This window comes from Scleropages formosus, chromosome 16 (assembly GCF_900964775.1).
Source record: "Scleropages formosus chromosome 16, fSclFor1.1, whole genome shotgun sequence".
Taxonomy (NCBI): domain Eukaryota; kingdom Metazoa; phylum Chordata; class Actinopteri; order Osteoglossiformes; family Osteoglossidae; genus Scleropages; species Scleropages formosus.
The window spans coordinates 3,548,757-3,569,192 of NC_041821.1; the positions used below are offsets into that span (position 1 = coordinate 3,548,757).

General features: G+C 45.0%; 1 long non-coding RNA gene across 1 annotated transcript; it reads left to right on the forward strand.

The window, feature by feature from the left end:
* The first annotated feature begins 456 nt into the window (after window positions 1-456).
* LOC108924456 (uncharacterized) lies at window positions 457-20,229 on the forward strand. Its single transcript, XR_001965295.2, has 3 exons — window positions 457-884; window positions 19,218-19,285; window positions 20,180-20,229. It is a non-coding gene; the product is annotated as an uncharacterized LOC108924456 (long non-coding RNA).
* The last annotated feature ends 207 nt before the right edge of the window (window positions 20,230-20,436 follow it).

Sequence of the window (20,436 nt, forward strand, 5' to 3'; positions counted from 1 at the left end):
GTCATGCTTCATAGGAATAATAATGGTGTGATTTAAAATTTAAATTCCATTTGTGGATATACAATGTCAAGAAAGAAATGTAGGAAAGCTTTGTGCAGCTGTGGGCCAGGTGGTTAGATGCAGGTACGTGATCTGATAGCAGGTAACCATGTCCCGAGGGGATGCGCCAAGCTAGTCTAAGTTCATGGAAGTATGCAGCGAGGTGTGTGTCGTCACTGAGGGTCTGGGAGACGGTCGCAGCAAACACACCACCAAGTGCATCGGTTCCAGCAGGAGCTTCCCACTCACCCCCACCCACCTTTTGCGACAAGTAAAGCCATTTTCCCACAATTAAACAGGAGGATGATCTGTTTTCATCCTTTTCCTCATTAAACAGGGCAACAGCACGTTGGAACAGCTGCAATGCTGACCGGGTTGGAGAACGTCCTCCACAGGGAGCATCCTGCATCATTTTACTAAGTCGAACGGAACAAAATACACACCTTTACCTGCACAATTTTTTTCTACTCTGAGTGGTTAAGAGGTGAAGGTAGGAACGCACTCAGTGAAGTAAATCAGTTGGCTATAGATGGCTCTTTGGTGGAGACCACGAAGTGTCTCTGCTCTCAGCCTTTCCCACACTGACACACACGTTGTGACACACACACACACTGACACACACTCGGGACACTCGGGCTCTTGCTGTCATGCTTCGAAAACCCCTCGCTGCTCCAGGAGCGGACAAAGCCCGAGCCGTTGATGAAGGCGAAAGGAGAAACCACGTTGCGGGCGCGCGGGTGACACGTGGGCCGCGCGCGGGCCGCATCCATCGGGCCGAGCGAGCGAGCGAGCGAGCGCGCGCACACCGACAGGGACGGGCGTCAAGGTCACGCGGATCGTGAAAGGTACGTCATTATTTTATTTGGAGAAACGGCGCTCGTGGCTCCGAGACGCGCGCTAATCGCCATGGCATTTGCCAAATTTGCGCGCAAACATAAATAATCCGCACCGATAAAACGGTGTCATTATTTTTACTAGTAACGTGCCCTTCTCCATAATACTGGGCTTTCTCAAGATAAAACATTACAACCACAATGGGCTCGAGCTATAACAATATTCCATTAAATTAAATTAATGGTTGAAATAGGACATTTCTTCTGCCATAAAATAATTTTTGTTATTAATTCTCGTTTATTAAAATACTTTATATCTAAGAAGACTTCGGCATAAGATCCAACTGCAAGCAAAAAAGTAAATGAAGATTTTTTTGTGTGTTTTACGTACTTATTTAACCCTTCGCACTGTTTTCATACAGTACAATTACTTGGTGCCTGTAACAGAACGAGACGTTTCTGTTTTCCGACCCAGTGTGTGACCAGTCTTCCTAAAAGCTTCTTTTTACCAATTTCATCAGCTCTGTAAAACAAGAGTTATTAATAAATTTCCCCACCCCCCGCCCCTCGTCCCCCCGTGTGGATGTGGATGTGGATGGATGTTATTTATACAGGTAAAACTGTTCAGGATGCCTGACACCGGCTCCCCGTGTGATTGTGGGTGATAGATGACCCCCAGCATCACTGCACTTTCTCAACGTGCCCACCTTACTGCGTGGGGGAAGGGGGGGGGCGCCACAGTGTCGCGCGGGCGGCGGGTGCCGGTCCGTGTCAAGTGGGAAAGGGCTCACGGTCCTGACAGTCCTGTGGCTGCAGGTCCGACAGCACTCGGGGGGTAGTGTGTGCAGGGGCACAGGAGCAACTAAAATAGCATTTCTATAATTATTCATTCATATAACAATTATTATTATTATTATTATTATTATTATTATTATTATTATTATTATTAAATTATTATTGTTGTTGTTGTTGTTACAATAGAAGACTGAAAAAAACCGTTCTCAGAATATGTTAAGAATAATTTCAAATACATAAAATTAATTAAGAGCCTTATATTTTTGTTAACTGAATTTCCTTGTCTGTTCTTACAAAGCGAAACGTCCGTGAAAATCGCCTTTAAACATTAACATGCAATTATTAGAATATATATGAAATAACCACTAATCGCATATATTTTCAATTAAATGAAATGTAAAATATTTTCAGTGAATAAATGAAGTATTTGAATTTATTTAATTTAATTTCGTTTCATTTCATTTCATTTCATTTCATTTAGTTACCCATTACCTGAACAGTGTTGTCGGATTGCGCACAATATTGTCATCATATTTCAGTCAGTTTTGAAAATATTATTATTATTATTATTATTATTATTATTATTATTATTATTATTATTATTAATAATAATAATAATAATAAGAAGAAGAAGAAGAATAGAAGCCTGTTGGTTAGTCTTTGGAAAAACAGTTACTTAATATTATAGTTTTAATTTTTACCTTTGTTATTTATGTGCAATGTGATTAAAAAACTCTGAAGGTTGTTTTTGTGAACTGTATGAGGTAACATATTTGTTACATTCACACTAAGAAAAACAGTTTTAAAAAATGAACGAAGCTCCTCTGTTATCATGGAAATTACTGCCATTTCCAAAACCGAAAAGTAAAAATCACTGATTGTCAAAAGAAAAAGTGTTGAATTGTGCTTCTTTTGTCTCCTTACTTGGGGAGATATTCATAGTCTTTATTTTCCCTCATTAGTCATCATTCTGATTTAATGACTGTAATGAGAAACGCCTGCATTTTTTATTTTTCTCTGCATCATCTATCATTGTCACAGTGTCAGTGTTCATCTCCTCTCAGTGTTCATCTCTGAAGAACACGGAAACATCTCGGTGTTTCACTCCGGTTTTTAACTGTTTCTCTCCTCTTTTCTGCCCTTTTTAGAACAAACACTGGCTCCTTTTATCGAGCACAAGAGCAACGAATTAAGCAAGTTTTACTTTGCAAATACCACCCGTTTAATGGACATACATACAGTACACCGGTTATGTGATGTTTATATCCAGATGTTTCATTTCAGTGCTAAGAATGTCAGCATTCATTTTGACTCTGTTCACTTTTTTTGATGTCCTTCTTAATTGATTTGAACTCCAGCATTACCGCTCCTTCTTCTTATCTTTCCTTTTCTTTTCCACATTTTCCTCCCTGCGCGATTCTCCCTAAAATCACTGAAATTGTGTGTATTTCAGAGCGAATCCGTCACCCGGCCTTGGCTTGTGTCTCCCTCACCACATATGGCCTCATGCAGGCTCAAAATAAAAATAAAATAAAACTACCCACATAAAATAAAATACAATAAAAACAAAACTAAGAAAATAAAAGAAAATAAAATGCACTTTACATTTCACCACGTGGGACGATCGTGCCTGCAAATACTATTAAATTAAAAAAAAAATAGAAAGTTAATACATACTGGGGGATCACGTAGTGTAGGTTCGTGAGTTACACTTTTACCTTAATGATAAATTCTCCTTTGTCCTTATAATAAAAGTCCGAAGCTCATCCTTCATGTGACAGCACAAAACTGCACTTTTAATTTTGATTTAAAAGTTACTATGAATCCCCTGGCCTGAAACTTTAATTTTGCAGTCGTTTTACAACCGATTTGTGTAACGGAATATCTGTTTTATATTAATGGGCTCAATAATTAAAATATAAAATTTAAAACCGACGAATAGCTGCGTTTTGTAAACTTAAGAATCTAAGACCCTTTTTGTGCGTAAAGTGTTCGAAGTAGAGATTAAAATGACGCGGAAACGCACAAACTGTGGGAGCTCATTTCCTTAGGGTTCACTTTTTCTTTAACATAAAGTAAAACGTAAAGTAAATGAAAGGTAAGTACTGTATAGCCACAGTGTGGACACGCCCACGGACGAAAAGGCGCGTGCACGGTCATGGTCGTTTTCACGGTCATGGTCAGTTGTCTCCGGGATGCTGCTGGGTGAATCCGAGAGGAGCATCTCCTACCTGCCCACTCACCGCTCCTCGCTCCTCGCTCCCGCTGCGCGCTCACGCGTGAACGGGAACGCGACGGACATCCGCGTTCTCGCGGCGCTTAGGTCAGATCCTCAGTGAACCCGTCCGAAAAATGAACCTGTGACAATATTTTCCAAGTGTCTGCCGTCTTCAGGTATTTATGCCTATTCGTATCAGTTATAAACAATATTATTTTCTTGCAGAAGAGTGTGTAGAAACCGGGAAAGAGGGACTCCGATGCCGAATCATGTGATTTGTGTAAATAAATGTAGATAATTTACAGAAATGTCCAGGCATTGAGCTCATAGATTGACTAGTGATGAAAATACACATATTATAAGCACGTGACAAATAATATGACAACACGGAGTCTAATCCGGCATGTATTAACTGTACTTTATTAATTGTGCTTTATATATTTTATGACCGGACCTGTGACTGACAACCTACAGAAACATCCGTCACCATTTCAAGACAATAACAAATTTATAAATTCCTGTGAAAAACTGCGCAAAACATGTCACTGAAATGATCTCTCTGAGCGTGATAATAGAATTAATATTTTTTCCACGCTAACGTCCGTTTCACACTTATTTTCTGTAAGAGGTCAGATCTTTCAGGAAGGCTGCAGTACTGTTTATGTGATGGAAAATAATTTCACGATTTGCCATTTAAATCACGGTTGTCTTCTCTTTGGAACTGGAGGTGGAAACACGTGTGAGATCAGAGCGCAAAAGAATAAACTTGTTTTTTTGCGCAACAGTTGCGCAAACGAGTCTGTTTTCATCCCCCAAATAATTCCGTGAATGCAGGAGTGAAGGGTGTCATGTACCCTTTCCATTCGTGTATTTACCGCATATACTGCAATTCCTACCCTGTTTACAGTGACTCTCGCGCTTCTTTGAATGCGGGTCCTGATGCGGGGATTTTACGCGCTCGGACCCGCAGCCAAAGTGCAGGAAGAGAAGGAAGGAGCTCAGGCCACAGCAGCCGCTCTCATCACTGTCATTCATATGAATTCACATATATAAAGTCTGCGGGGGGGTGGGGGGGTGCGTTCCACTCATTTCATTCCACAGGTCAGAGTTGAGCTCTGCAGAAATGGCAAGGCCTGGCAATAAAGCACGCTTTGGGGGGGCAGTGATGATCCTACGGGGATGATGTGATAAAGGATACAAAGTATCTGTGCTGCACTTATCGCTTCCAAAGCTACGCAGACAAATAAAGCCTTAAAATTGAGATACATTATATCTCCCTGATAGTGATGGAGAGGCGAAGCTCACACCCGCTAACGCACACAAATCTTTTTCCTCCCCTAAACCCTGGTCACTGTTCACCGCAGGATTGTGCGAACGCAGAGCAGTTTCTCCTGTCCTGTGCAGCAGGTCGGCTCGCTCACGCACAAACACACTCACACACAAGGACAGCATGCCCCGGCTCTGCCTACGGTCCGAAAAGCTCAGTCCATACTGTCCAACGGTGTGTGAAACTACAAATCCCATAAGTGTGCGGAAGCGACTTTTCACACAGCCGACCAGGACCTGAGTACCAAATGATGCACTGTTGTGTTTCTGCAGTGGAGATGAGCCGTAGCAGAACCTCAACGGATCAGCAGCAGCACGGAAACGGGCTCTTCTCAGTCCCCCCCCCGCCCCCCCCAAATGGGAAGTGCTTTGAAGTGAACAAATCCAACATCTGATCTTTTGATCCCTTTTTGCTCTGATTTTTTTGTCCGATTGTAGGCCAGTCCAGGACTGCCCATTACTACTATTATTATTATTATTGTTATTATTATTAGTAGTAGTACACTAAGCTACTAACAGTGATTCAGCCATTTATACAGCAGGGTAATTTGTACTGTATCAGTTCAGGTTAAGTACCCTGATCAAGGGTACTACCAGAGGAGGTGGGATTCAAAACTGGCTGTTTTGAGTGGAGGGTGACAGCTGTAACCACTACGCCACCTGCAGGCCCAGTTGCTGTTGTTTATTTAGTGCTCACTTGAAGGTCCACACGCTGAGCTCGTGCTAAGAGCACAGACGAGGCAAATCCCATTCGGACGGACCGCGTGAACCCGGTGACAAGCAGCTCTGGGTCAGCGTTGACCTGCGGGAACCCTCTGCTGACCTCCGCGAATGATGCCGACGTCCCCGACCGGGCCCGTTTAGCAGCAGATCCCAGCGCTGAGCGAGGGCCCAGGGTTCGGGGCCGAGCCAGTGCCCGAGCAGCCCTCTCCAGGGGAAGGCCGCAGTTCCTCTGCCCCTCCGGCTAAAATAATATCCAGTGGCTCCAACGCTGAGTCTGGATAATGCATCTGTCTCTGACTCGTAATTACCCGGTCATAACATTCCCCGGCCGCGCCCCGGCGCACCAATCAGGGCCCTCCGCTGGCCGCGCGCATTTCGCCAATGTCAAACCGTTTGATCTCTGAGGGGCGAGAGCGGTCTGAGAAGCACGGACGGCTCGACCCGGGGGGTGGGTGTGTGTTTTGTCTTTCCCTCTTCGATTGTTTTCTCCACTTGCGAGTCTCGGTCTAACAAAAGGCCGCATTATGCGTTTGGGTTGCAGAGTGAGCAGTGTTGTCTTTGGTGAAAACAAAAATACCGCACACACACCCAAGCGACGCGCAGACACTACACAAACACGGAAACATTTCAGCATATTTATAATAGAGTGAATCACTGTTGACTTTTCCTTGACCACACTGTTCATTATAAAGCCAGACACAATTTGGGTTGGGATCCCACTGGCGAGTCGCATCCCTCAGCTGAAAAGGAGCCATGTCTCTCCTGATCTCCCACATTTGCAAAGGTTAGCAGCAAACCATCTGCTACGATTACCTGCACATCTGCCATTTCAATGTCACTTCTGTAAGTCGCCACCTGAGGGATGCGAACCAACAACATGCTGGTTGCTACCAGCCCAACAAGGTGAGCTTTCAAAATCCAGCATCAAAGCTCTCCCTCTGCTGTCCAGGGGCGGCTGTTTATCCGAGGTGCACGTAGCTTTGGAGAAAAGCTAAAGCACCGAAAAGAATAAAGGTTAAAAAACGTTTTTTCAAAGCGTGTGTAGTGAGGAAATGGAACGTCTGCAACAAGCTTTCGCTCTAAATGAAGCGCGCGCCCCCGCGTCCGCGCGACCCCCTCTCGCCGTCACTGTTAATGGAGCGTGCGTTTCCCCGCTTGCGTCCGTTAACGGCGCAGGCCCCGGTGTCACGCGCCCGACCACGGACACCCTCGCGTGTGGCGGCCCGAGGCGCGTGATTGATGGTCCCATTACGTAGTCATTTCCCCTCGTGGGCGCGCCTCGAACTCGCGCGATTTTCGCGTTTCCCGCTAATTGGCGTCGCTCCCGCGCGACTTCGCACATTACTACATTGTAAAAGCGGGAGGTGTGTTCGTAAAGCGCGCGCCTTTACATTAACACTTGTGCACGTATCGAAGCTCAAGGTGTGGAGGACGGTGTTCCGATCCCAGCCCCCATGGCCTGGGTTCAGTCGTCTCATGGTACTGGTCAAAAAAAATCAGGGGCCGCATGATTCCCACTGCTCTACCTGTCTTTTTGGCGGGATGTCAAAAGTCAAAAAGATTATTAATAATCTGCACACACGCATACGACCACCTGGTGAATAAAAAAGGCGAACTGCTCTCTTTCAGGTCCTCTTCGAGCCCATTGCAAAGGCGGTATCGGTGTCTTTCGGCCCTGACCCGAGAGGGCTGGGCAGGGGCGCTTCCCACCCACCCCCATCCCCCACAGCACCGTGACAAAGAACAGGTCCTCCGTCCACTCCCACGCAGCCCCCCCACCGTCGACCCGCCGTCGTGGGCTCCGTGTGTGAAGAAGGTGAATTACTGTGTCATCCGCGGCGTCGCCGTCGTTTTACCGACGAGCATTTTGCGGTGATGCGCGCGGAGGGACAGCTGCCGCGAGCCGGGGGACTGTTGTCCTCGCGCGTCCCCCCCTCCCCCCCTCGCCACGTCACCGCGCGCCGCTCAAATTGAATAAAACCTCTGAAAAGCGAAAAGCGGAGCACACAATTACAGGGTAAGGAGAAGAACGGAAAAATTAAATTCAACATAAATCTATAAAGGTAGCATAATGCAGTATAACAGCAATGAAATATCAAGATTGATAAGAAGGTTAAATATAAAATGTGTTCTTAAAAAGGTGAAATAAGAGCAAAAAAACTACAACAAAACAACAACAACAGCAATAATAATAATTTCTTACTAATAATCGACAAAATCGTATCGTGTTCGATATGATCTGCAGAATTTAGGAATTACTTTTTATGTTTTGCGTTAATTCGCCGTTGATTGTCTTTTCTGAATTTCTTTATCACATTTAGGTATTTATGTATGTATGCTTTTATACGGAGATGAGACTAAATATTACTCGGATATTTTTTATGATTACAAATGATTTGACTGCTGTATCTTTATCAGTGTGAAACCTTTCGATGTTATTTTTTGATGATTTGGATAGACAGTGCTCAAATCTGATGTAAAATAATAATAATAATAATAATAATAATAATAATAATAATAAAAATAATAATAACAACAATAATAATAATAATAATAATAGTGCCTTACATCGTATGTCTTACACAGAACACTACTTTAATTAAACATTAATACGCACAGATAAGAACAAATGAAACATATAAATCAAATTATTATTTCAATAAATGTTATAATTGTTTTTGATTATTATCATTGCTGTGATTATTATTTTCATTGGTGAGGTCTATTCATTTTTATTGTCATATTTTTATCGTTACATCATTATTATTATATTTATTAATTATTATAATTGTTATTCTTGTCTTTATATAAAAACCTGCGCGTTATGAGGGGATAAGAGCTGAGTGCTCCATTAGCGGTCATTAACAGGCGGTCATTAGCAGGCGGTCATTAACGCTCCTCATCAGGCCGTTCTCAGCGCTGTGATGATGATTATGGTGATGATGATTATGGCGATGATGATGGGTCTTCCCCCAGACTCTGTTTACACAGCGCTAATCAGGACCCTACATGTATAATGTCGCACAATAAATGATGATAAATAGACCTCCCTTCACAGACCCCCCCCCCCCCCCCCCGCAACCCCCCAGGACCCAAACGGACATTAATTACATAAGAACACCTTAAAATGACCGCTGCGAAACGATACACTGACGGAGAAGTAAAAAGTACGACTGACATTTGTGATATAATTCCCAGATTCTGAGAATATATTATTAAAACTATGATAATTTTCTTTTGAAATGTACACAGGATAATAAGAAAAAAATGTACTTCACACACACACACACACACACACACTGGCTGAAGTCGCTACCAAATAATGTACATAATTAAAATATATGCATATATCGTTGTAATAGACTTATTCCTAACATAACTATTTTTAAGTATCGCACAGGTGAGACTTATTCTTCATTACACATTTAAAATTATATTTACTTAATTAACTTTGGTTTCAAATATTTTCATGTATAGTACATGATACATTAAATGTTGCTCACAAATATATCAGAGCATCTCTTTGCAAATGAGCAGAGGAGATACAAGAAGTCGGTCGGTCTGTCGGGTTATTCCACTGCAAATCACTGAACAGCTGCTATTATTGTAAAGCACAATACAAATTGTGTAGATTCCAGTTCGATTATGTCACCCATAAACATGAGGAAAAACACATTGTGACACAAGGCAGAGCTCGGAGAATAAAAACCGCAATAACCCGATTGATTCATTAATAATCTGCGACCCAGTAGCGCCTCGGAGCTCCTTCGGGACCTTTAGTTCAGCCCTTGGTTCTGCGCGCGGAGATCGTGCCCTTGCGGTCGGATCGATCGTTTTCTCACATCACGTCGCAGCTCTCGATCCCTGCAGCTCTCACTGTTGTATTACCAGAGTAAAGTGTACCAGGACCGGTAAATGTGTCTTAGCGCAGAACTGTACGCGTTTGCTTCCCCTTTCAGGTGAGTTAAGAGAATTTCCTGAAATAACGCAGTGTCCAAACTGCAGCAGTAATATATGATTAATTCTAAGGTATGACATGTTTAAATTTCTTGCCACTTTCGCACTGGAACTATGTCATTAAACGTGGTTCATTAGAGACCCGTTTATCAGGGTCTAAATCTGCAAGATCAGACGGTGGTGGGTTCAGGACCACTGGTTTTACCACCAGGTGGCGCTATCCACATCCCTTAAAGAGCACACAGCGATGATGATGATGATGGTGATGATGATGATGATGATGATGATGAAGAATTCATAGTGATAATAATGAAAGTAACAACAACAGATTTATACATATTAGCCAACATATACAATTGTACAAATTCCATCCAAACGGCCCATATATGCTGAATGAAACACTGTGTTTGCACAAGTAAGGACATAGTCCATGTCCAGTCTATGTCTAGTATGGTTTTTCAGACTCAACACCCCCCCAACCCCTCAGGTGGGGCCACATTACAGAAGTTGTGCTGCAGTGGAACGTGAACCGATGGGTCTACGGTCCTGAACTCTGGTCTCTACTCAGTCACGAGTTCCCCCGTCTCTTCAGGGCGGCTGCTGCCCACGTCTGTGCCCTCTGTCTGAGCCTGTTGCCCCCTGTGCTCCTAAACAATTTTGCCCCCAACTGGTGTGTTCTACCCTACTCCCTTTTTACACGGAGAACACGGTGCACACAATACCTCTCTGTAAACAGGTGAGGAATACAGGCAAACTGGTTTCAGCAACATATCAGAAAACACCAAAAGTGTCTTGTAGAGAAATGTCACCCAAAACGTCACTTGGAGTTTCTAAGTTTCTAAAAACTGACAATATAAAGCAATTTTTCATTCATTCACAGCTTTTATGGCAATAACGACAGCACTTACATGGGTTTGCTTTTTATATCGTGTTCCTTCAAATGTTGAAAAATACAAGGACCTCGAAGTACACTCTGTAATAGGGTGTACACGCATAGGGATTTCCCATCAAGATGAAGAATAGGGAGCATATTTTTCAAAAATATATTTTAAAAATATTCTACATATATCACTTGCAAAAGAACTGCCCCGTTCTTTGAACAGTGTACAATTCAGGGAAAAGAAAGCCTCACCTGTAACACAGGTTATACCAGTCGCCAAAAGCGTGTTAGAAGAAAACTGATACGAGTTTAACTTTCGGAAAATCAATAACTAAAGAGATGGAAAAATAAGTCTCCTTTAATGAAAACAACGAGGTAAAGGCGATTCCTTTACTTGTTGCGCTGGATAAGTCGTCCGACATGGAAGCGGCGGTACTGATCGAGGCCTGCGCATAAAATCCATCATTCTCCAATTGCCGTGGCCACAGTTTTACAGCCTGACCAGATGTAGGCTGGGGGGGGGGGGGACTGGCGAGAGGACGCCGTACCTGCCGTTTGAAGTTTCTGCCGGGTAGATGGCCTTTGAGTGCAAACCCAATCAAAAAGCCCTTTCCCCAGTTAGGGGCTGTTGCCTGAGAGAGACCACCAACAGTCGCAGGGGGCTGTGGCGTTTTTATGGAATCGCCAGGGCCAGTTAGTAGCTGGGAATACATTTCAGCATTGCTAGTGAGACAGAGATAATGGCCTCCTCCCCGAGGGTGACTGTAAGCATTGTAAATCCTGCTTCCGCGATCCTTTTTCCACACGCTGTTGTGAATGGATGCGTATTACGTTTCACATTAAAGAAAAAGACGAAAACTTGCACGCGCTGAAACCGAAAGTATTGGCTTGTGTTGCTCCGTGCCCCCAGACAAAAAAACATCAAAGCTGGAAGAGAGATCTGGCAGAGGAACTGTTTCAACCCCCAGCCCCTCCACCCCCCACCCAAAAACAATGGGATTGTGTACAGCTGTCCGTATGGCAGAGAAGGGATGACTTCATGGGCGGAGGAAGGAGAGCGCTTTGACACTTTGACAGGAGCCAGACCACAGCCCAGAGCCTGTCAGATACAGCATGGTCAGTCCCCAGCGGCCACCGCGGTGCCAGGCTGCCCCTCCCGTATGGGAGTTGCAACCTCTCGTACCTCGGGCTCGCACAGGTGGCAGCTGTCAGATTGCATGGGGAAGGGGGCAAGAGCGGCCGCTGCATACAGGAAGAGCAAGGATGTTGGAGGAGAGCGAGAGCCCAAGCCCTGTCTGAATTGAGAACAATACAGCATATTGCTTCCTGCCTGGATCAAATAGTAATACCCAGAAGTAAGCCTTTAAAGAAGGCAAAACAGAAACATAAATGCTATATAATTTACGTCTCAATCTGAGGGATGCAAAATGTGACTTTCAAAAGAGACACCTAAAAGGTGCACTTGAACTACGTCACCCAAGAGCCACTGCACACAGGAAGTTTGTAGAGATCTTCTCACATGGTAGCGGATACGGATTTCCATGACTGCGACTTTTTTAATGCATCTCTTTCGCTAGAGCGTGTTACCACAAATGGGCTGAGTTCAAATGGTGTCAGGCAGCGATTTCGGATCAGAAGTGCCCTACGAGCAGACCGAGAGTTTCCTTCATTTAGGCCGAGTGGCCTCGCGAGTTTCGCTGCTGTCGCCAGGAGTCGAAACATCAGTGTGGTCTTACAATGGAGGCCCTGATGTTAATGACTTCCAGCTAACGGTCACATTGCAAAGGGGGCCTCATGTTTGTGGAAAAAAAAATTGGCAGAGGCCAGGTTGCACGCCATAAAAACAATAAATCCCCACTGCTGAAAAAGGTTACGATTGGCACTCCTGAGAAAATGGCCATTGGGCTTTCTTGGGGACATCTGAGCGGACTCGCTCGTTGAAATGCGCCAGCAATTGAAGACACGGAGGACACTTGCCCGCGCCTCTTTGCTGCAACCCCAATGTAACGTAACAAATTCTCGGGCGAAAAAAAATCAATTTCCAAACAATTTGCGGATCTGCGGTTTGTTTAATGTTTACTCGTTTCGGCTAGAAGAGCGACTGGCCGAGTTACTCCCGGTGGAAAGGGCTGTTCCGTGTTCCTGGTTTATGGGCTGTACCACACACTCGGGGAAATGCTTCACACCTCATTAGTTAACATAAAATCCATTCAGCCTCTTCGGTGTTTGCAGCCAGGGCACCTTGATTTTGTTTCGGCGGCAGAGGAAAAGGCTGAGCGGATTTGTCTCGGCTGCATTTCTCCTTCCGTCTGATGTGGAACGCCCTTCCGAAATCTCGGCGTAAACCCTTGCTGGCGAAATGAGCCGCAGTTATAGCTGCGATGACCCAGAACACAGAGGATACCTTGTGCTTAGAGTACGCGGAACTAGCTAAACGGAAGCGTCGAGACTCGGCGGGGGGGAAGGGTCAGGAAACCTAACCCAGAAAATGTCACCGTGTTAAGAGGGCAAAGGCATGGGGATGAGACAGAGACGAGTTATCGTGCCGCAGTTACAAAATACCTTGAAAACTCTTAATCATACTTGTGCCCTGCTCTCCCCACCACTGCACGCCCCGCCCAAGGGCTCCCCCACCGCCTCTTTGTACGGACTGTACGTGGTGCTAATTTCCTGTAGCTCTTTATGTGCTCAGGGCTCGAGATTCTGGTTTCACCTCTCCGGTTTGCCTCTGCGGTCTGCAGTTACACTGCTCTCCCCATTACTGGGGTGTGTGTGGGGGGCAGCAGCGACAGGGGGGCTTAAACAGGCAAAGGAAGCCATGTCTCCCCAAGAGGATTAGCGTTAATTACAAGGCAGAGTGGCCTACGCCATGAGTAGGAAGCGTATGCTTTCGGTGATGTGGCTCTGCATGTTTTTATACATGAAGTCCTCGTTCCTCCCAGTGATAAAACAGTCCAGTCTATTAAAATGATTTACAGCCATGACGTACTGTTGAGATTTGACATTTGCGGTACTTGTTGAGATTATATTAATCATAATGTCTGATGTCGATGAAAATATGCGCTGGACCAATGAGAACAAACACACACAACAAAATATAAAGAGCGAATCACCTAGACTGTGTGTGTGATCATTACTCAATTTTATTCACCTTTCTAACAAAGGTATATACCATTAACTGATACAGTAAAAATTACCCAGCTGTATAAATGGTAAAAAACTGTTGATATCTGAAGTGACCACAATATCTAAACCTCCCATTGTAGGTCATCTCAAAGGGGTCACCTAAAAAAAAATCAAATCATTTAAAAATCAAAGCTGTTTGGCTTTTCATGTTGATACACAACCAGTGATGCTAGAAGAGCCAACAGTTACCTGTTGAACAGGTGCATTACAAACATGTCAAAATTTAAATTTACATTTATTTATTTAGCAGACGCTTTTCTCCCAAGCGACATCCAATGAACACTATGTAGTGTTAGCCCACACACCTTATTCACCGCGGTGACTTACACTGCTAGATACACTACTTACACTGGGTCACTCATCCATACATCAGTGGAACACACACACTCTCTCTGTCACTCACACATTATGGGTGAACCTGATGTCTGCTCATTCCATGTACTGAGCACAGTTCTGATCTTCTCTATATTGGGTACAATAATTTTTCATCATTATTTGATAAAACAACAATGTGTTGCACTGTAAAGATTTTTTTGTTTTAACCACACAAACCGGCTTCATAAAAGGTATGACTTTCCAGTCAAAGGAGCTATGGAAAGCACATCATACCATTAGAAGCTTTTAGGCTGGCACCATTTAAATCCTCATTCAATCTGGATCCCAGCAAAGAGCACTGTAGCGTCTTACTGCAAATCCGAGTGCACACTCAGGTTTCATGAGGTTCCTTAATTGTTCCGCTGCCCTAACTTTCTGCCCCGATGTATACTGCCAAGCCATTTTCATAACATCTGTAACGAAAGCCTGGGTTTCAAATCAGTTTTGCTGAAATACTGTTTTTTTCAGCCTGAACGTGAAGGGTCAGCATCAGCACTGGCAAAGTGCTCTAATGATCCTATGGGTTACACATACTGATGTTAGCGCAGATCATTTTGAACATGGAGACATCATTTTTACTCAGGCTGCATGATGTAAATTTCTGTTGACATGCTATTGATGAGGAGATTAAAAGTTAAGGTCAGATGCTAATAAGAGAAATCATCACTAGATATAATACTGGTATAGAGTATTAGTCATTTGCTCATATTATTGTTATTTTGAAATACACTCATTTCACATTATTTAGTCTCGTGATATTTTGTTTTTGGCCTATCCGGTCTGCAATTATTAATACCACTTATCATCACTTGGTCTGGATTTTTACATATTCAGTCTGCGATATTGGCTCTGGGCCAGCTACATTTAGTCCAGTGGAATAAATTGACATCACATCTGAAAAGTGTGCCAAGCAGATGCGTGAGAGAAGCTGCGAGACGCACTGCATTGTGGGAAACATGTACCCACGCTCTCAGCTGTGGTCTGATACTGTACAGGCTGGCTTAAATGTGTTTCTGGGGGTGAATTATATGTGAATTAAATGTGAAGTACAGTCTTTGTCTTCCTTAAGCCAGTTCACAAACACTATCATAGTAAATTTATTCTACAAAATCATTATTTTCCATATATACAGTACATGACCCTACATTAAATTTCAGAAAATAGGATGAATTACCCTAAAGACCCAGTAAACCTTAAAAAATAGCATCTGTAAAATGACAAATGTTTTTTGGAGTAATTTCTGAATTTATAGAGAGTGGAAAATAAGTTAAACATAAAAATATAATGAAATAAAAAGAAAATTCATTGTTCTTATCTGTATTTCAGACGAAGACAATAAAATGTTGGATTTAGAAAGATGAAAAAGCATTTAATATGTAGTCATTTCTGCTACCTGTATGTCATATAATATATAGTCATATGTGCAGATGCAATGGAATAAAAAAATGAAATTTTTTAAATTATTTTCTGACAGCAAGCCATGAAAAAGTTAAAAACGCTGGCATGAAAGGCTGAACGTATAATGTTATTGTTACTCATTCTATTTTAATGTGTTGCACAACTTTTTCCTTATGATATTAAGTGTCGCTTTGGGTGATTTTTGGGGTGAACTTAGGATGCGCTTACAACGAATTGGAAGTTTTCCCCATGAGAAATAAAGGAATAAGTAATTTAATTATCCAGTTTTTCAGTACAGTGTTTGGTCCTTTTTCAAGAACAAATTAGAACCTGGTAATGGGGGATAAGCGTATAAGAAAAAAGACATGTTAAAATGCTGCCTTAAGTTTTTCTTGAGAGACATATTTAGAGTTTATTTATTTAAATTATGGAGGCTTTATTTAAGGGGGGTGTGGTGCCGCAGCAGGCTTGGCCGGGTCCTACTCTCGGGTGGGTCTGGGGTTTGAGTCCTGCTTGGGGTGCCATGTGATGGACTGGTGTCCCGTCCTGGGTGTGCCCCTCCCCTCCAGCCTCATGCCCCTCGTTGCTGGGTTGGGCTCTGGCTTGCCGCAACCCTGCTCGGGACCAGCGGTTTCAGTGTGCGGGTGTGGTTTTGTTTACTCATTAAACAGCCTTCATATTTAAATCAGCTTTTTTATTCTGATCTAAGTTTGTGTATGATTGACTGATGTCTCAGTAACAAAGTCTGCATATCACATGTAAGGTTTGGACATTAATTGATTTGCACTGCTGGAACTGGTGGTTACAAGATTGTGGTAATAGTTTGAAGTTAAATTGTCAAGAAACAGGAAAAGCTGTAATTTTAGTGCATTTGTATTGTTATGACCTATTATGCTAATACAAGTGATAGGACACATACTGCTCTATGTCATGTCGGGGGGGGGGTCCTGTCATTCAAACCACCGCTGATACACCTCAGTGTCCAGCAAAGGATCCACACTCCAATCTTTGAACAGGCGCTGTCCACTGGTCCAAGTCCCACCAAGTCCCCCTGCTTCCACGGGCCATTAGGACCAGGGGTCTGTTTTCTGGCAGCTAATGCGATTACGGCTTTACGCAGCGGGCCTGGTTTTAGGTGCCCTAAATCACCAGAATTGCTGCTTTTAGTGCCGGACCTCGCCAGCTGGCAGACGAGTGAGATGAGCAAGGGGAGGAGCCATTAACATCCAAACTGCGGGGGGGGGGGGGGGGGGGACAGCAGGCCCACCCCCAGGGTGTGTGTGTGTGTGTGTGTGTGTGTGTGTGTGTGTTCCTATCCTGACAGGCTAACAACCTCTGTGTTCATTGTAGTGGACACCCCCCCGCCCCCAGCAGCGTGTCACACCAGCTCCCTCCATATCTTCACCGTTTGTCTGTTTTCTGGGCGCTAACGTGATTATGGGTTTACGCAAACCGCCAGGCGCCTTACGACCGGTTTCTGGCACCTTCATGTTCTTATCTCCTTACGTCTCGTTTGTATTTTCCGTGCGAGTGAAACAGGGCAGAGCTCAGGTGGCCTGACTGTCCGCGATCCGTGCGCCACAACACCAGCGAGCAACATCGAACGCATCGCAGTGTAACTAGAGATCACTCATCTGCGCTTTACCCGGCCAGGTCATGCAAACGGAAAATACTTGTGCAATCTGAAAACAGCTGTAAAAATACAGTAAAAGCACAGTAAAAGTACAACTACACTGACTGTTGTTAGCAAACAGGCCAATGATGAGGAATATTAACTCACAAAATTATAATGATAGGAAAACGATGTAAGAATGTATTATTTTACACTTTTCAACAAGTGGGATGGGCACCCAAACCTAGGGACACCTGGTAGTGTAGTCGTTACAGCTACTGCCTTTAGCTCCACAAGTTGCAGGTTTGATCCCCCCTCTGGCTGTAGTACCCTTGAGCAAAGTACTTACCCTAAATTGCTCCAGTACAATTACCCAGCTGTATAAATGGGTAAATGCTTGTAAGTGCAATAATTGTAACCTTAACACTATAAGTTGCTTTGGAGAAATGCATCAGCTAAATGAAAAAATGGAAGGGGTAAAACAAGGATATGTTCTGCTTTTTAACTGGATCTCAAATTAAATCATAATACACCTGTTAATGACGCAGATATTACACACATGGGAATATACCGTCCAACAAGAGAACGCAGCCTGATGGATATTGAAATGAAACACCTGCGATCTGCTGATTATGTCACTGTTATGCCGCTGTCTGAAAACGAAATGTGGCGGCTGAGGCCCTTTCCCCGTGAGCGCCTCGTATTGTGTATTTACGCACGTGGTTTGGCAGATTCCCCCGCGGAGCCGCTTGCCAAGAGCAGCGGCGTTTGCCGGAATCGCTCAGAGGCTCGGCCGGCTCCCCAGTAGAAACACACGACCGCAGGATGATTTGTGGGCCACCAAAGCGGGGTGGTGCCCCTTCTGTGTGTTCGTTGCGAGGAGTTGGCCGAAAATTGCGCACGGAGGCGTGAGAGCGAAGCCCGGCAGTTGTGCGGTTTCGGTTTCTCCCTCCTCTTTTCTCCGGGCACGTACGTGCGAGATGCGAAACCCATCTGTAGCGCCGAGGAGCCGGCTCTGTTCCGCGGTGCCGCACACTGGGGTCGCAGACGGCAGCCGCCCGCAGGGCCCGCGTCGCCGGCAGGCCGCTTTCATGTCGCCGAGGCGGCGGAGCGTGTGTGGCACGAATGAAAGGCCCATTCACGGCTTCCTCTTCCCCCTTCGCTGGAAATAAACGATTTTCTTGTGTCCCGAGAACACTCGGCATCCGTGCCTTCTTCGAAACATCCCTCCGAGTGGTGGGACTTGGGCCAAGGGGCTATTTAGGATTTCCTAATTGCTGGAGGAAACGCTCTCCATGTTTAAATAAATACGGTTAGCTGTGACCTGCTGGTGCGCTGCTGTTGATAAGGGGACTGTTTGGTGGCTATGAACCCGACCGTACTGTATCTGCCGCGGCGCAGGGTAACAGGAAACAATAAATCAGAGAGCGAGGGGCTGATTGTCGCGGCTAATTAAATCAGAACCACTGCTCAGCTTCTCCCCCTGTCACTCTAACCAGATTTCCAGTCAGGCGAGCTCTGCAGACGGCCTGCCGCGCGCACACGGGGAAAACAATCGTCCTCGGAGCTGCGCGGAGACCAAAGCGCGGCCGGGCGGACACGGACGGGCTGACGCTCGCCAGAACCCTGGCTGGCTTCTCGCTGATCCGTTTAGTTCGATCCCCAGCGTGATTCCGCCTAGCCATCGGCTATCGGTTTGCTTTCCGCAAAAAGGGTTAACTGGATTTGGCCTGGTAATTGTTGTCCATGTACACCGTGGTTTCTTGGAAGAGGTCAGGGGTGGGGGGCTTTGCGCTGAGAAACAGGATTATGGGCCACATTAACATGCACCGGGCCGTAATGACACGAAGTATAAAAGTTGCCACTGTTTTCCAGGTCATCGGTCTGCGGACGCTCTGGATCCGCACGTCGCTTCAGTGGACCGATACAACTGTGCTCAACAAGTGGGTATTTTTAACATTCCCCAGTGGCCAGATCTAAATAGAATTAAACCAACAAAGAGGGCAAAGAGTCCAAAGTGCACTTTTCCATATTTCAAGATCATTTCGTTGAGGTGTAATTATTTATTCATCCATTGATTAGTTCGGCTTGACCAGTGGAGGGTCATGGTGGTCCAGAGCCTATCCCGGATGCGCAAGCATATAAGGCAGGATACACCCCCCGAGGGGACAGCAGTCCATCACAGGGCAATCACACACACATTCATGCTCACTCACACGCTCACACGCTCACACTCACACACACACACACACACACACCAAGGGTAATTTAGTGTCACCAACTCACCTGAAACACCTCTTTGGACTGTGGGAGGAAACCAGAGCTCCTGGAAAACACACAAACTCCACAAAGACTTAGCCAGATTGAACCCTACGCACAGGTGCACAGCCCAGGATGTGTGAGGCACCAGCGCTATGTACTGCACTACTGCGCCACCCTGAAGTGTAGATATTTTAAATAACAAAACAGGTGTAGATAATGAGACTTCAAGGCTAGATTTGGTCCCAGAACCTGAACTGAACCAAATTGGACCAGACTGTATTGTGCGCAGACCAGCGAAAACAACCAAACCACACTAGATCAGATCAGACCAGACCAGACCAAACCCTCTTTCTTTCTGCTGTCCTTCACTTTATAGCAAGAGGCCTGTTGATTCAGCTCACCTAAGAGGGTCCAATCGCACGGTGGCCCAGGACTTGTTTGAAGCCACCCTGCAGGGGATCATCAGCCTAACCAAAAGTGACTTACAGTATTTGTTCCATTGGGAGCGAACAGTGAACGTTCGCTGTGGCAAAACGCTCGATAATCAATCTCATTTTGTCCTCATTTCTCCGTAGGTTTGCAGTGGATCCAGCTGGTTTGGCAAGGTCCATCAGAGTGGCAGCCCATGGTGATTATTAATAGCCAGGAGGGTGGGGTGGGGTGAACGGGGGGGGGGGGGGGGGCTGGCCTGTGTAGTGGCTGTCAGTGGTGTCGGGCTACAGAAAACACGACAGGAAGCCTGCTGCACAGTGCACGGGACTGGGGGGGACATCTCCCACTAACCCCTTGCTGCACAGAGAGGAGCTCCATCACGGGAACGCTCACCCCCCCA